General features: G+C 40.1%; 1 protein-coding gene across 5 annotated transcripts in view; it reads right to left on the bottom strand.

Annotated features, from left to right (window-relative positions):
* Fgd4 (FYVE, RhoGEF and PH domain containing 4) overlaps nt 1-18,435 on the bottom strand; it is a 200,902-nt gene that overhangs the window by 110,301 nt on the left and 72,166 nt on the right. The window contains exon 1 of one of the 5 annotated variants that reach the window (XM_046435778.2): nt 12,864-13,302. The exons of 3 other annotated variants lie outside the window; for them this stretch is intronic. The gene's annotated coding sequence lies outside the window, so the exon portion shown is untranslated. One more of the 5 variants, XM_046435779.2, reaches the window with a different exon arrangement.

The following is an 18,435-nucleotide window of genomic DNA, read 5'->3' as shown; positions in this document are numbered from 1 at the left end:
AATGATATCCTCCAAATTCCTTAGTGATTCTCAAATACTTTGAAGAAGTCTGGGACAGACACATTTTCCTTATTTCTTCATTAGGTGCTTTACCTAGCAACTTATATTTGCTGGGCTCTATGCAAGCACCTAGAAGTACAAAGATAATAAAGAAAAAAAAAAAAGAAAACCGTGACCTCCAACAGTACCCAAACCAACCACGAAGAGCTGGGCAAGAAGAGCCAAGACCCGCCCAGGCATGGTAGGGCACACCTATAATCCCAGTAGCTGGGGAGGCTGAGGCAGAAGGATTACAAGTTCAAAACCAGCCTCTGCAACTTAGTGAGGCCCTAAGCAACTTAGTGAGACCCTATTTCAAAATAACAAATAAAAAGGGCTGGGGATGTGGCTCAGTGGGTAAGCACACCTGGATTCAATCCCCAGCCAAAAACAAAAAACAAAAAAACAGTAGAACTGTGTTGGTGGAGGACCCGTCCCAAAACAGGCATTGGGGCCAGCTGGTAATCACTGGTGCTTTACCTAGTCCCATGGTGTGATACCTTCTCCTCATCCCCAACTGGCAGTACCACTTTTTCTTTAGCCTTAGTTCAATTCACCAACCTAAGTGTTCGTATAGTTAGTATGGATTCCACGCAACGCCAGAAGCTGGGACGTAAGAGGATATAAGTAAGAAAGTTCCTTGCCTCAGAAGATCAATCTAGCAAGGGAAAGAGACAAAGTAATAGCCAATTTCAAATACAGGTGACCCTTGAATGAAGCCCTCCATACATCAGAAAATCCACACACAACTTTTGATCCCCCCAAAACTTAACTACTAATAACCTGCTGCTGATCAGAAAGAAGCCTTACCAATAAACAGCTGACTAACATTTTGTGTATGTACTATATATGGTGAAAAATGCATAAGAACCATGAGCAATCACTTTTTTGCTACAATACACAGTTTACTGGAGAGACAAACTGCTCACGTGGAGATGATTAGCGTCACTCAAGTTTCAAGCAGATACTTGCAACACTTGAACTTGCTGCAAAAGCAACAGGATGTGGCTATGAAATTATTACAATATTACAATGTGTGCCACAGTTTATTTTATGCAGCTATGATTTAATAGTGCATCTTTACCTTTGTTTATATTTCTCTTGAGTACCAATGGTACCAAGCATGGCTTGTGTTTGGGTGAACAAATTGTGCTACATTCAAACTTTTTAGGTTAGACTTGTATATAATTTATGGTAGTAAATTATAAAACAGACTGTTGCCTACATATATCTTTATGCATTGGTGATATACCGAGTTTTTTCTTAATTCTTTCAACATATCTAGGCTATGTGGTTTGTCTACATGTTTTTTCAAATTATTGCAAATCTTTAAAAAATCTGCATATAGGTGAACCTGCGCGGTTCAAACCTGTGTTGTTCAAGAGTTACCTGTATGTTTAGAACAGAGAAAATCCATCAGAGGCGTTTCAGGAATTCAGAGAAGAGAAACACAGCCAGGGGAAGGCAGCAGCCAAGGAGTGTCTTCAAGGAGCCTAACTAAATACTAATATTTTCTCATTTCACTTAAAAGACCAAACATCTTACAGCCATTTCTTGCCTCAACATTCACAATGCTTCAGTATCCTATAGCTGAAATATATATATAACAAATCTATTAACTCACCAGGCAAGAGTTTAGACTATTTTCATGGAAAAAAAAAGTACACACACACACACACACACACACACTTGCTTTCCCAAGTTATACTGTGAATTCTGATAAACCCTGTTTTATTTTCTGCTTTCATTTCACAGCAAGGGTTTAGCCACCTGTTGATAGGAAACTATTTTAAATGGTAGCGAAGGCAAGAATTTAAAGTATGATGCAGGAAGAAAAAGTAGGAGTTTATTTATTTATTTATTTATTTTTGCAAAAGAGATGCAAACATAATTTGTCATACTAAGAATACTGTACTGGACTTGATGTGGTGTTTGCTTTCAAAACATAAAAAAAAAAAAAAATACAAATTTCAAACATAAATCTAAACCAGTTAGATATGTGACAAGAAATTAAATGCAGTTTCTGAGTCAACCAAGGGACACGGTCTGCCTCTCCCACGGTGGGGTGCCCCTGTATTAGCTAATGATGCATCATCCAGCCGCCTATCCAAGCTGGAACTTGAGAGCTGTTTGACACTTCCCACTGTCCCACCCCCATTCGCACATCCAATTAATCACTAAGTCTAATGAGTCCGCTCCTAGCAATTTCTCAATGCCTTCTTTCTTCTCCGTCCTTGAGCCACAGCCTTAACTAGGAGGATTCATCATCTCTCTTCTGTACCATCTGCTCCTCATGGAACTGCTGAAGCTCCTGCACCTTGCAACCTCAGCTCCTCCTCTACGTACTGTCACAGTCATCTCTCCAGAATGCCTAAAAGACCAGGTGGCTTGGCAGCTTAAAGCTCTCAACCAACTCTCTCCACTCCTGCAGTGGAGTCCTGCTCCCAAGGCAAGGCTTGGACTAACCCACTCCTACACCCAATCCCAACTTTCTTGTATTCCAAACACACGTTATTCTTTGGTAGTTTTTACAGTTTAATGCAGGTTGTTCCCTTCATATGAAAATGCTCTTCACCACCTGGCAGATGTCACCTTACCCTTAAGATGCTGTGCTGAGTTATTTCCATGACAATATTTTTCTGGTTCTCCGGCCTGGGCTTGAGTCCTTCCTTCTCTCTGTGCGATCACAACCCACCTTTGTACAGTTATGTGACCTTGCATTATACTTTGTTGCTAATAAGTGAGGATGCCGAGAGCAAGACTGTATCTTTACCGCCCTAGCACAGCGCTGGGCATGGGAAAACACTCAAATGTTTATGAAATGAGTGTCCAGGTTGTCCGGACAAGGAAATTAAAAAAAAAAAAAAAAAAAAAATCCATCTAACTTTGGTGTAGGGAGATTCTATTTGATTTTTTTTCTCCAGTAGAATTTTTATGCAAATGTGATGCCCTTCTTTTTTCTGCCAGTGTTCACATATAAGAGAATAACCTTTCTGGGAAGGTCCTGTACCTCTGGGCAATTAAGAGAAACAGCTCTGGATGGTGGAGGATGCCAGAAAAATAGATGGCTGCTATGTATGCTTCAAAGCATGTGACTTCTACTCCATCCCCTTTTCACTTCCATCTGGTCAAAAAATGACTCATTTTTTTTTCTAATGTTAAAAACTATGCACCCCCGGAGAGGTGAAGAGCTGGACCCTGGATCAGCCTTTATCAGAGTAACTGCATTTTAGGCAGACAAACTGATGGAATGGCTCACTGCTGGTTTACCTGGTCCAGACCTGGTCCTTCTGAGAAAAGACACTCCACCCAAACAATATTCTAGAATGAGGCAGCAGGACAGATCCTAGTAGAGGGAAGGTACTAATCTGGAGAGTCCCAGCTGTTGTAGTACCAACCCACAGCTAAGGCTGAAGCCAACTAAACTCAAGGTTATGAACACTCCACTCCTTAGAACACTCGAATCAACCACAACTTCAAGTTTAGGATACACACTTCAGAATTAGTCTACAAGTTGTGAACTATCACAGAACAGACTCAATACACGCCATAATCAGAAAGTAGAAAAGTAGGGCCGGGGTTGTGGCTCAGTGGTAGAGTGCTTGCCTAGCATGCGTGAGGCCCTGGGTTGGATCCTTAGCACCACATAAAAATAAACAAATAAAATAAAGGGATTGTGTCCATCCAAAAAATTTAAAAAAAAAAAAGGAAGAAAGAAAGAAAGCGGAAAAGTAATTCGAGGAAAAGGAATAGCCTATTCACCACTTTTATAATAATGATTTTGTCCATTCCATTTTTTAAAGGGGAAAATTAATTTTATTGAAAATTATAAATTAAGTTCCAATCCTGGGATCAGCTTATTTATGGAATAATGAACAGAAATACATCTTAAACTTCACCTGAGCAAAACAACGATGAACTCACTTGGGCCCAGATTAAACAAAGTTCACTAGTTTCTGCATAACACAGAGAAATTTTAATCCTGACAGTGAAACAAGTAGTTGATTTCACAGTACAGCTGCTAATGTAGTACTGCCATAGTTTGACATCATCATCAAAAAAAAAAAAAAAGAATTCATGGCTGATTATCCTGATGTTTTCTTCCCAAAATATAGTGAAGACCACAAACAAGCACACTTATAATACTGGCTTCCCTTTGCTCTTGGGCTCAATGGAGGTTTTAACCACTTCACTAGAGAATGAACCAGGAAAATGCCTCTTCTAGCTGGCAAGCCATGTGGCTACTGCTATTGAAGATTTGGTCCTCAGCCTGTGGCACTTTGGGGAGGTGGTGCTGAGTTGGAAGTTTTCCAGTCATATAGGGGTGAGCCCTTGAAGGGAATATTGAACCCTGTCCCCACCCCTCTGCCTCCTGGCTGCCATGAGGTTAGATTCTTCCTCCACCTCAAGCTCCCTACATCCTTCCTTACCACAGGCGCCAAAGAAAACCACCAAGAGCAACCAACCATGAGCCAAAAAAAAAAACAAAAAAAAAAACACCACTTTCCCTCTTTATGAATTGAATTATTTCAGGCATTTGTTAAAGTAATGAATTGGCTAAATCCTAACTGTATCTCAGTAACAATCATTAACAAGATCTTAAAATTATTTCCCTCACATAATCCAATCGCTGCCTTCGAGATATGACTCAAATTCATTGCCTCCTGCTTAATCCCACAGACTGCAGACTTCTGCATAATTTCACATCTTATTCTCAAAAGGCATGTGGGTTGTATTACAGGATCTTCCTCTAATATTTAATTAAGAATCTTTAAAGAAATCTTTCCAGAGTAAATTGTTTTCCTAACAGATCAGTAGGATTGAAAAGGACTTTGGAAGTCATGTAGTTCTATATACTTATCTTCTCCATATCACCTCTTAGAAGTGTTAATCTAATTTTTACTTGAATACCACCAGAGATAAAACAGCCCAATTATTAGAAAACCCATCCTATGTTTTCACTACATAATCTATAACACAAATATATACTAGCCTAAATTGGTTACTATTACTTGGTACAGGTTTATCTCTTCCTTATCGCATATTTAAAAAAATTTTTTTTAATTGTAGATGGACATAATACCTTTATTTTATTTTTATGTGGTGCTGAGGATCGAACCCAGTGCCTCACAAATGCTAGGCAGGCACTCTACCACTGAATCACAACACTAACCCCCTTCCCTATCAGATTTTAATTTGCCTTTTGAATCTTATAGTAATTTACTTTTGCCATAAAATTCATATAATGCCACTGCTAATCAATCATTTAAAATCTATACAAAAACTATAAAGAAGAAAAGAAATGTCAAGCTATTGATCGGTAGCAGGTGTGTGCTTGTATCGGTTGCTACAGGTGAAGTCACCTCTGTCTCTCACGGCCACAGTTGACAGAACTTAGCTGACCAAAGCTCAGCCCATTAGTCTCTCCAGGATATCAGAAGTGAGAACTGCATGTATCCACTGGGCTCTGGAACTGGGAAGTGCTACGTAACCCGATTGGAGTGGCCATGTTTTCTGCCATCTATAGACAGATGTGTAAGAGGTCCGTGTGAAGAGCAGAAAGCACACAGCAGGGCAGAGGGGATGAGAGATCCAACACCCACAGAATAGAAAGTATAACTGTCTTGGTTCCAGGCTCTTGTGAGGCCTGGACGAATTTACACTCCTGGTTTCTGTGAGATACCTTTACCTGTTTCTATGCATTCCTCTTTTCTCTTAAGTTATAGTACAATACTATTCCTTTGCAATATGTACCTAAATTTTTTAAAAAATTAGTAAGTTATTTTCCCCAAATTTCTATCATTGTACATTCATCTGAAGAATACAGTGATATTAATCCAGAACATAAGCAGTCAGTAAATTTTTGCCAATATACTATTGTGTATTTCTTTGATAGCTTGTTATATAAAACTTTTTTCCCATATTAGTCAATCATGTTTGTAAACTCTTGTCTCTATGAAAAGTTTCTTCTTCTGATGAGGATGATGTTACCTAGGTTAATATAATGGCTTTATAACTAAAGAAAATAGAATAGAAAAGCTAAGAACACAGATTGAACCAAAACAGTTTTTATTCTAGTTCACCATTTAACAGTTGGTAAACTTGGATTATTATGTATCTCCTAGCAGGTTTTATTTGTTCAATGAGCACAAATCCCTTATATTCAACAAGTCTAGCTGCGATGACGAACGGGCTCTGCAGTGTCTGGCATGTTACTGCATCAATTGCAATTACATTAGTTGCATTATGAATACATTTAAGGCTGCTCCGATTGAATGATACATGCTTTGCAGATAAAGAAAACAGCAGTGTGTGAGTGAGTGTGTGCGTGCACAAACACAGATACAATCATTTCAGTTGCTCAGCTAACTCTGACCCCAGGTTCACCGTACCCTGTGGTGAGGGTGAGGAAGAAATCATAAACCAGCTGATGCCCCAATTCCTGTTGGTTCACTTGGGACTTCCCAAGTGTAAGCCCTCATCACAATGGGCCTCATTCTAGGCCTACACTTCCTACATAGCCATACATAGCATGGCCCCTTAATATGAGCAAAGTGATTATTTTATCTCATGCCCAACTGAAGAAGATCCAATCCTTCCCAACCATGGGGGGGAAAAAAGCACCTACTGCGTGGAATCCATGAGAGCTGATCGGCCAGGCTGGGCATCCCTGAGGGAGTTTTCAAGAATTTTTTTGACTATGCAAGTTTTGCTTTATGTGCTGACTTCAGAATGTAAATACCAAGAATAAGATGTGACTTAACCACTGTGGTGGTGACAACAGAAGAAAACCTTTGCTGAGAGTGAAGATGATGAAGATTCCCAGCTGCCTTAAGAAGTATTCCCTCCAATGTTCCCATCGTTAAACTGCCAATTCTCTTCCCAGACTATGCAAAGATCTATTCCCCTATGTTTAGAAACATTCAAAGGTCCCTCATTCTTTAGGGGACCCTGTAAACACTTTTGAGCAAGGCAACATCTCTACCCTCACATCCTGTCCTGCCTTGTCTCAGGCTCTGCCCTCTGTGACAGGCACTTCTGGGTCAGGACTTCACCTGCTCCAACCTCCCCAGACCAGAAGTCCCAACCCCACCTTGCCTGACCCACCCATTGCCCGTCTCCTCACCTTTCTCCACTATGTTACCAACCACCCTGAGGGCAGCACAGTGTGAGCACAGATCCTAGCCCTGCTCTTCACCTCGAATCTAAAAGGCAGAGTGGACACTCAAACAGGGCTTGCTGAATAAGTGAAGGTAAGTGCAAACAGTCCTCTCTGGCTATCCCTGCCAAGAGTAGCAAAAATCTTAACATTCAGGGAATTATTACCCAGTCCCTTTAGAGAACATCATAATCATCACCATCACTTTCAGTAGTAATTGACGTTTTTTAACATAACTGTCCTCATACTCACAATAACCCCATGGGTTCTGATAACAGGGAAACTGAGGTTTCCAGAGGTTAAGTAACTGGCTTAAAGACAACCAGGCAGCCAGTGTGTGAGAGGGGCCTGAACCCAGGTCAGCTGGACTTAAAAAGGCTGCTCTTAACCACTGTCTTGAAATGCTTTCCCATGCTTATCTGTTAAATTCTGCCTTTGAAAAAGAGCACATTTTAAGTCCTGGGGATGGGTATGTGCCTGTTGGGGGAGCGGGTAATGTAGTGTAGCTTTACAGTTATTTAAACATGATTTTGGAATGATCCTGATTATTCATGCTCCTTAATTTCCACCTCCATAAAGTGATGAAGACAACCCCCTTCCTGAACTGGATCACACATGGCTGACTCCAGATCAGTTTTGTCTAGGTATACATTTCCTGACTACCCAGTATAAAGCTTGCTAACCTAAACCCTCCTTACCATTTCATGTTCATCTTCACTAAGTTGCCACTACTTGAAAGTATGCTGTTCACTTATTTCTTCACTTTTGCCTTATGTCCCCCGAGCCTCATGTAAATTTCACTAAAGTCCTTGCCACTATGCTCAGCATCAAATTCTCCATACCTGCCCAGTAACAGCACAGAGGAAATTTGTTCAATCGTATTTGATGATGGGCTGGAAATGATGGCACATGCCTGTAATCCCAATGACTTGGAAGACTGAGGCAAAAGGATTGCAAGTTTGAGGCCAGCCTCAGCAACTCAGTGAGGCCCTAAGCAATGTAGCAAGACTCTGTTTCAAAATTGGGGAAGTAGCTCAGTGGTTAAGCACCAGAGTTCAATCCTCAGTAGCAAAAAAAAAAAAAAAAGTATTTGATGAATGAACGAAAAGTTAACACTGACAACAGTAATATCTGATAGGCTGTCTGAATAGCGGGTAAGATGGTCTAGGGCCAGGGGGAGCATGTGGTTGATGAGGGGAGTAGAGGAAAGGGAAACTGGGTAGTGTATCTGCTGTGTCCACAGAAGAGGGACACCAACACATCACAGGCGTGTATGATCTGAGTGACAGGTGTGCCCTGCAGTAGAACTACAGTCATCTGCCCTTCAGGCTGTCCTTCCTTAGTGCTCTACCTGCCACCTGCTCTAGGCTCCACAACTGCCAAGCAACATTCTCATCATCATTTTACATCTCATATACACATGGCTTTAGGAAAGAGCATACAAACCGACACACAAATATCTAAGTTGGTTTGCCAGCTATGCTTTCTAAAAGGCTAGGTGTTTATTATGAGAAATCCATTTCTTACGACTTGTATTATTGAGTAAACCATCTTTCAAACCTGTGCTCCCTGGAGATGCACTGAGTTCCATCAGCACCCCCACACTCTGCTCCTTGTAAGGGCAATGACATAGAAAACCAGGTGACCTGAATGAGTCTGTTTAATGCCTGGTCTCAGATTCTGCCCTCTACGACTAGCACTTCTGGGTCAAGATGTCACCTACTCCAGCGTCCCCAGGCTATAAGTCCCAGCCCCACCTCACCTGCCCCACCTGAGACAAGTTGCTTCATCTTTATGGATCTTTGATTCTTCTCTAAAATGAGGATAAAAGGGGAGATGATTCTGTTTAGCTTGGGATCTTTATATAAATGTGAAAACAAACATCCAGTGATATATTAGGGATCAAAAAGAATGCAATAGATTCAATCTGCCTGCCTCATGTGAATATACCTCATGATTTCATTAATATGAGTTCAGGACCAGGAAATTGGGGAAAAAAAATAAAGAAAGAACACAGGTTTTAGGCAGATTAGGAGGAAGGAAGGAACTACTTATAGGAGGAAGTCCAACATTCAAAACATTTGTTAAAAAAAAAAAAAAAGCAATTAGCCCTACAGAGTGGTGTTATTTGTGAAAATACAGAACTTTTCTAAGAATAAGGTGCTGCTAGACATGCATGTGTAACTCCATCAAACTATTCCTGGGGTTAGAATGATGGCAACTGAAAAGGGATAAGTGCCATCCATCCCCACAGCCGTTCCAAGGCTCCTCTGCAGCCTACGTAGACCTACTCCTTGCCAATTTATGGAAAGTTTGTCTTGTGTTAAGACAAGCACAGGAGCAGTTATAAAAACAGAAGAGCTGAGGACAACTCAAAAGAAACAGCAGCCAATATGCAAATCTATGCCACACACAGCAAGAAAAGCCCGCCAAATGCAACAAGCTTTGAGCCATGGCTTTTGTGCAACTTTACATGATTCCCATGCATGTTCTATAGGCTAACTATCCTGTAGTTCTATGTCTAACACAGCAATGCAAAATTGCTGATGCACCCAATTAACTCATTCCAAGCATATTCTGCAGCCATGGCAAAATGGAATTGTGGGAGAGGGCAAAAGAGACCACTTTTCAGTACATCTACTTTTAAGTCATGGAAAAACGCTAGCAGATTCAGCCCCAACCTATGAACATAACAACACTAGTAACAATAGCATTCACAGATTCTCCACTCCAAATTCCTACTATTCTATCATCTCAGACAACTCAAGGATCCAGTGGCCCAAAATAGTAAACTTCAAAATATGGATTATAAATATGTACTCAAAAAAGTAATGAGAAACACAGACTCAACTTAGGAGTTGGGCAGAGTAAGTCAACAAAACACAGGAAGAAAAATGTATGAAATTCGCCACTGTTTGTTTATTAGCTCTGTGGTCCCCTTGTCTGAATAAGTTAGGTAAGGCAGTTTTCCAGCATCATGTGTCAAACAAAATAGCAGAAAGAGGAGACCACTGAACTTGTAGTGGGTTAATTTGCTGTCTACACAGACTGCTGAAGACCAGAATCACTCTAAGCACTTTAGTTCACATTTGTGTTCCACATGCTACTTGTACAAGTATCAGTACAGAGAATTCAGTATGTTCTAAGTTCTTCACCACCAGGCATCATGCACGTAATGATAGGTTTCCTTGCTGACATGCTGTGAATGGAAATGGACATCTCACCAAGCCCCCAAACCATATCCTCTTGAGTAAAGGACGGTCATATGACTGTGTACTCTAGTCCCTGGGGTGCTCTGGTTGGGATCACAGGTGCTCCAGGGACTATTCCTGTTGTCCACTCTCTTCACCAATTTCAGTAAAGGGCTCTCCTCAAGAACCACCAAGTATCTTGTCAGAGATTGAAGGAACAAAGCTTTTAAAACACATTTTGGAGAACCGTGTGGTTTTATTACTTGCTACTCTGGAAACTAAACAAGGAGCACATTGACAAATATGCTTTCAAGTGAAAGTAAGTGACCAAATACCTGCAAATGCCCATAAAGTGTTGGGATTGTGTTCTAGCATAAGCATTCAATTAAAAACCGCATGCCAGGTATAGATGTGAACACCAGTAATCCCAGCAGCTTGGGAGGCTGGGACAGGAGGATCATGAGTTCAAAGCCAGCCTCAACAAAAGTGAGGTGCTAAGCAACTCAGTGAGACCCTGTCTCTAAATAAAATTAAAAAATAGGGCTGGGGATGTGGCTTAGTGGTGGAGTGCCCCTGAGTTCAATCCCCAGCACCCTCCCACACACAGACCTCCCCCCACAATCTTGGAACTATTACTCAGTAACAGTAAAAATAGTAAGCTTACTCACAAACACTAAAGAACTCAAGAAGTGTACCGATTTACCTAGCCCACCACAGTGACCTAAGTAACCACATCCCAGGCACACAGAAGCCACACACTTCGCACCCACTTGCTCCAAGACTGTTTCAGGTTTCTAAGACACATGTTATTAAAGCAGCATGAACACTCTAAATGTACATGGTGCTTCTAAATCAGCTCATTTCCTCCCAACCCTTGTACTGCTTATGAATGACTCTTTTTTATGGGTGAAAATTTTATCCCAAATAAGTTAAGATTAGCTTAAAAAATTGTACAGGTGATGTTAAGGAAATTTTAGACAAATATGTTATTATTGGAAAAAGCGTCTTCTTAGAGGTAGAATGTATCTAATTTTATATATTAAAAAACAATAAAAATGTTTATAGCCCAATAAGGGCAAAAGATCAAAAGAAATTTAATTTAGAATTCTTAATTAAATGAATGATTAAGAATCAAAATTCTTAATACCAAGAAGCCACAAATAACAATCAGGCCTGAAAACCTATTCTTGAAGTAAGAACATGAGCCCTTCACTAATATGAGGTTATCTAATTTTATACCATCATTTTTAAAAAAGAAAATCAAGTAGACTCTATTAGCAATGACCTTTTCTCGGTCTCTGGGCAGCCACTGGCCCACTGACACCAATGTCCAAGACGACAGCAGAACAGCACAATTAGAAAGACTAAAACTGCACAGGCGAAGCCTCGCCCTGCAACCCTTCCTAGAGCAGATAAAAATGGCAGACCCAGTTAGACTCACAGCACTGGCGCTATGGTTTAAATGACAGAAAAAAAAAAGAAGGAAAAAAACTTAACAAAAAAGAAGTCTCCAGAGTATACACAGCACTCTTTTTGTTTTTTCACTTTTATATTTTAGGGCACAGTTTTGGGGAAGGGGATATACAATGCTGCTTTACAAGGGACATAGAAGTCCCTTGTCTGAGCTACCAACCTCTTAGCCACACAGAAAAATGTCAGTCATCCATTTGTTACCACCAAAATCTCCTTCTACTGCTCACAATATGCAACACATATTTTAAGGGGCTGTTGAAAGAAAAAATACAAAGGAAGCCCTTGAAATAGAAGGGACCTTCCTAGTTTTGCCCCTGTCTTTATCACTCTGCCTGCACGCCTGCCGGTAGAACACTGTCACATTGTTTCCACATGCTCAGGCCCTTCAAACTTGTGCAAAAAGCATAGCAAAATAAAACTACATGAACATCACATTTCAAAACATGACCTGGTAATAGTAAACCAGTCATGTGGGCCAGAATAAGCATTGATTAAATTATACCCTACAAACACCCCTGACCCGAGATGTTTTGAACACGTTGTGGCCATGGGCGTATTTCAGCAAGAATACCCGTGTAATTCATTCTGAGGAACCATTAAAAATGACTGTCTTTTTGCCACTTTCAGAGGTCATAAAACAATTTCACAAGCAGACATCATTTTTAAAGATGAAAGGACAATTCTTTCATTTCCCCAACATCAACATATCATTAAAGTGCCTATAAGACAAGTGTGTAAGCTGGACATTTCTTCCAGAAGCGCTCAGAGCTCCCTTCTCCTGGACCACATGGAGATAATGCCCCACACCAAATGTAGTACAAACGGGATAACAGTGCCAGGGTGACTTACCCTAGAAAAGCTGAATTTATTCCTGGTGGCTAGAAGTCACGAATGGGTGAAGTACGACTCCCTTCATTTGTTCTTCCAGTGAGCCAAATCAAGCCTCCCATTAACCCAGTCCATTGCAGATAATCTCCCACCACACAGGCTCCCCTGCTTACCCCAGTTCCCAGCCCAGCAAGGATAATCACATTCCAGCGGCAGGGAGTGAACAGATGGTGGATTCCATGGTAACCAGCCCTCCTAATGCGATTGGTAGAAGTGTGTGACTACTGCTTATTGGGTAACAATCGCTGTCTTTGTGCTCCAGCCCTGCAAATCCTAAAGGAAGGAACGTACATAGCCACTCACATGCGCAGGGCTTGCCTAGCAGGTGTTGGGCTATTTAAACAAGGCAAGACAGCCCAACTAAAAGCTTTCTGCAAATTTACCCTTGGTGGTACAAAGTCCTAATGTTTCAGATCGTGAACACAGCTCATTCAGGGAGCAAGGTCACACCGCTTAACTTGGAAAAAAAAAAAAACTTGAAAGTTAACTTGCAAAGTCAAGATAAAGCATTCTGGAAATCTAAGCAGCATCAGTGAGTCATTTTCTGACTTGCAATCCACCTCAGAACTGAAAACTCAGCTTTTTAAGGAATTTTTTAGCAAATATAAATTTATAAAAAGTTTGGAAATAAAGTCCAATTTCAAAATCAGTTCTGTTAGAAGAAAACTTGTATAAATAAATTCATTTTTATTTTACTGTTTATTGAATGGGGAGGAAGAAGGCTAAAATTTTATATTTGAATACAAAATTTTACATTTTCATCTAGAGCCTTACACAATTACAGCCTTGAAATCTCTTGATTTTATACCATCTACTGGGTTTAATTTGTATCTGCACCCATGAAGATTAAATATTGATTCAGCAGGAAAACAGTTTTTCCCTCAATACCTAATTTTCACTAAGGAATCAGAGAAGAAGTCCTGAGAAGATCAGAATGGCTGAAAATGAAACATACCACACCAAAAAACAGCTGTCGGAGGTGAATGTAAACTATAGGCACTCAAAATATCCATCATAAGTAAAAGGACAAGGAAGATTGATAATTAGGATCAGCCTTAAAAAAAAAAAAGTGACTGTGACAAGGTTTTTAGGTATTGTTTCCTTACTTATAACCATTCTCTATCTTCAACCAGAACTCTTTTCTTGACATGAATAAGAAATGTGTTCCAAATATTTAAACAGACACAATTATTATTTGCACATAACGATTAAATTCCTATCCCCCAATAAAGAATCAAGTAGTATGTTATTTATAGTACCAAAAATTCAGTGAAATAACCCAATATATCAATATAATTTCTTTAGAAGACCAAGAGTTGTCACCCTATTATTAAGATTGGGTGTACTAACTAACAATGGCAACCAACCCAAAGTGAAGAACACTGTAAATAATATTATCAAGAAATGTATGTGAAACATTCATGAAAGAACCATGAACTCTTACTGGGAGAAACAAAGAAAAACTAAAAGGATAAAGAGATCCACTAGATAGATACCAAACCTTCTCAATTTACCAAATAATCCTGTAGTAAAATTTCTAATATGCTTATAAAACAATTTAACAAAGTGAAGTTTGTTTGGATTTTTAATAAAAGAAACACCAAAACCTATTCTATATGATACAGTAAAAGTAGTAACTTTTAGTAACTAACAGTTCCAAATTTTTCAAATATGTCATAAACACCACAAATATACTCACAACCCCCAAACTCAGGACTCTTAGACAAATCTCTCTCCTATGAATTCCAGACTCCTGCATCCATCTACCTATCCTCCATCCTCTGCCTACATATTCAATAAACACCTCAAGTATAACATTCCAAAATTCAACTCCTGATTATCACCTCAAATATAACCTAAGTCCTCTTTCTTGCATCACTCATTGGTTTTTGAAATGGCAACTCCATCCTTCCACTCAGGCTGAACCCCAGGGAGCCTGTCCTTTCTCCTCCCTGACATCACTTACAACCCATCTGCTCACCTGGTGGACTGGTTTTCTAAATCTGGCCACTTCTTACCATCTCAACCACTCCCAAATCATCTCTCACCTGGATTCCTTAAAAAATTCCCAACTAGACTCTGCTTTCATCTTATCTCCTACAGATCATAAACCTAAGCAAAAAATGCCCATTCTCTTCAAATAAGCTTTTCCATTGCACTGAGAATACAAGTCCCAATTGGTACAACGAATTAAAAAGCTCTTAATATCATGTCCTCCACCTCCATTAACTCAATCATCTTCTACAACCCTCTCCTACCTTCCCTGGGCTCTCCAGAAACTGACATTTTGTCCTCTCCTCTGCATTTCTCAATACTTGAACCATGATGTATACCAGAGCCAAAGGCTATGCCACGCTTTGTTCCCAATGCCCAGTGAAGGTCCTTGTACTTGGTGAGCACTAAGTAGATATGATGGATGAATAAAAGATTGTGCTACACAACTTTTTATTCTAGGAAAAGTCTACAGGTAACCTAAGAATCTAATATTAGATGAATAGTTATGCAAATAATAATGTACATAACTTGATAAGACTATCATGCAGTCATTAAAATATGGCCACAAAGACTTAAATGTCAAAGGGAAAACGTTTATGGAATATTACTAATAACAATGTACTATCTACTGAGTTCCTAGTGTGTGCTAGGCACTATAATAAGCACTTAACAAGTATTTTATTTAAACCTCCATGGGACTATGAGATATATGTTATCATCATCATCTTTTAGATATAGAAACTGAGACCCAGAATTTAAGCTTTAGTCCTGGGTCTCTCTCAACACTGAGACTAGAATATCTTATTCATCTGAGACCAAAGCTTAGGTCTAAGTTAGTGCTATACCACCTCCTAGATGTGGAGGAAAACTGAATACAAAACTGAATGCTAACTATAAACATACGAAACACCTTGACAATGACATCCAAAAAAAGAGATTCTTAGGAACAAAGCCGATATATATACCAGGCTTCAAAATGTAAAGGGTTTCTGGAGAAAGAAATATTAAGTGATTTCCTGTTTTCCAAAAATTTTAATGTCACAATTATGCTTTTCTAAAAAATATTTATTCCTCCTATTTTTTTTATGTGCACTCCATAAGGTTCTTGGGTGTATCTATTATCTAGTAAGATGATTAAAAAATAAAAAATAAAAAGAACTTGGCTCATAGTTTCTAGAAAATTATTTCCATGGAAATCACTCAGAAGGGAAAGAGTGGCAGATCTAAGAATGGCAAGTTAGGAGCAGTGTGTCCTCTCCAGCTCCAAGTTCACCCTGGGTGTCCTGACATTGTCTTCATGATGGTGCCTCAAAACTCACTGCTCCCAGAATCTAATAATAGGGCACCAAAGGTAAGTGATAGGGCATGTGACAAAGAGCCAACAATTACCACAAAGGTTCTCAAGACTTAAAAAAAAAAAAAAAAAAAAAAAAAAGGCCTTGGCAGCAGAGAAGTCCAATAATTTATCTTCTTCAAATATTGGGTGGCGGCAGCACTGCCTGGAATATCTGCTGTAGCAGCCCCTGTGCCAGCCACAGGGCCATCAAATAATCTTGGGAATGTTGCCCTCACTCCCTTCCCTGCTAAGGATGCCAGTTTCACTCACCTCTTCCTTCTTTTCCTTGGCTAGAGGGTTTATCCAAGAAGACATTAGTTGGAGGTTCCAGAACTTTTTCAAATCCCAGGGCCCTTAGCATTTCAGTAACTTTTTCATGGCACACAGGGCCAAGAGAAATTCCTGGGAGAGCTCCATATGTTTAGTAGTTGGGGACAAATGATCTGAACTCTTTTTGACCTAGCAACTTGGCACCCTTTGAAAACATAATACAAAATAATTGCAAGAAAAATCATTATTTTTCTTCACTGGTGTTACTTCCTAATGGAATGAGGGTGCCTGTGGGGTCCTGTTCAACCACTCCCACCACAGATGGTATTAGACATCACAACCTCACTTCCTGCCCCACACTGATTACCAGCTTGTTATCACAGTACTCACCAAACGCCCAGGTTTGCAAAAACAATGACATCATTGAAAGAAAGAGCACATTCTAAAACTAAAACTGGCAACAACCCGGAGGCAGGAGTTTGTACAGTGTTTAATAGATGTTGCTGTGTTTCCCCCTGAAATTTTAAGATATCCTAGAGGCAGCAGCACCCCCAACAAGTTGGCAGAGGTGCTCCAAAGCACCTAGCACCTATTTGGGGAATGATGTTTTTAAGCCCTGAGTTTTTGAAAGCCCAACGACAGAAAGAATCCCTGATTAGAAATTCAGACACCTGGACTCTCATCTCTGCCAGTCTGTCCCCATTTGGGTCCTATGCTCTTTAGTCACTAAAAGGGGGAGCAAGATTAGGCCAGCCCCGAGTCTCTTTAGCTCTGAAACAACAGAGTGGATGATAGGGGAAAGAAGGTTCTTCCTCATTCTTACCGAGTTGGGAAGATTAGCAAAAGAAGCTGGAGTCACAAAGACAAGAAGAAAGATCTATTTTCCAGGAGGAAATGACACATTCAAGTTTTCAGCAGTATATACCTGGGTACTTCCTACTCCAGGTGTGGGATGACTGAAAGGCTGGAGCAGGAGATGCGACTCTAGCACCAGGGAGACGGGCAACTAACAAAGATGCCTTGCATAGGGCACACCTGGAACAGCTGTCTACTGGATATCAGAAAACAAAGACAACATATATAAAGAGATGACATTTTGCGGGGTGTGGTGGGTGTTAGGTGTGACTGCAGGTATACCTGCAATCCCAGAGACTCAGGAGGCGGAGGCAGAAGAATCACAAGTTCCAGATAAGACTCAGCAACTTTAATAAGACTTTGTCTTAAAATAAAAGTGCTGGGGATGTACCTCAGTGGTAAAGTGCTTGCCTAGTGTGCATGAGCCCCGGAGTTCAACACCAGCAACACCAAAAAAAAAAAAAAAAAAAAGCTGGGGAAGAGGGAGACATATCCTTAGATCTTTTCAGTGAGCTTCCAAGAATTCTGTGGTTTTGGTTAATATTCTATGAAAGTTTATTGATGGCAGCGTGTGGTGGCTCACACCTATAATCCCATCAACTCAGGAGGCTGGGATAAGCGGATTGCAAGTTTAAGGCCAGCCTCGGTAACTTAGTGAGACCCTGTCTCAAAAAGTAAAAAAAGCTGGGGATGTGGTTCAGCGATCCCGCTCCCCCCACCTACAGAAAAAAGAAGGAAAAAAAGGGGGGGTAGATTTTACTACTTTTCTTCTATAATCAGTATTATAAAAGTGATTTAGAACAAAAATAGATTTGTGAGTTACAGAGTACCTTATAAGCCAAAGAAAATACACAGAAATAAATTAAACTTTCCTGCCTCGTTTGGCAGGAGATAAGATGAAGAGTTTGATTTGATGGAAGCATTTTTTTTTTAATTGTTCATCTTCCCTCTGATGTGCTTAGCATCTCAGAGAAGTATTTGTTGTCCCAGAACCTGCCCGGCCTCCACAGTGCAAAGAAAACAACACTAATGGGGGAGAATAAAGAACCATCAGGAGTCTTGCTACTCTTCCTTTTCCACCCAAGTCCAACCATCAGGTCTTCACCACAAGGGCACCACTGCCCAGGGGACTTTTTACTAAAATTGGGATGATGATCTGTCTAGTCAAAGGCAAATAATGGAATTGGATTCCTCACAGCAACAGATTATGTTACAGTCTTCACAAGAGC

Source organism: Marmota monax, unplaced genomic scaffold, assembly GCF_021218885.2.
Source record: "Marmota monax isolate L192 unplaced genomic scaffold, Marmota_monax_Labrador192_F-V1.1 WCK01_AAM20220418_F8-fsc00012, whole genome shotgun sequence".
Classification (NCBI taxonomy): Eukaryota; Metazoa; Chordata; class Mammalia; order Rodentia; family Sciuridae; genus Marmota; species Marmota monax.
The sequence above is the reverse complement of the archived record's forward strand: the minus strand, read 5'-3'. Positions and strand labels throughout refer to the sequence as shown.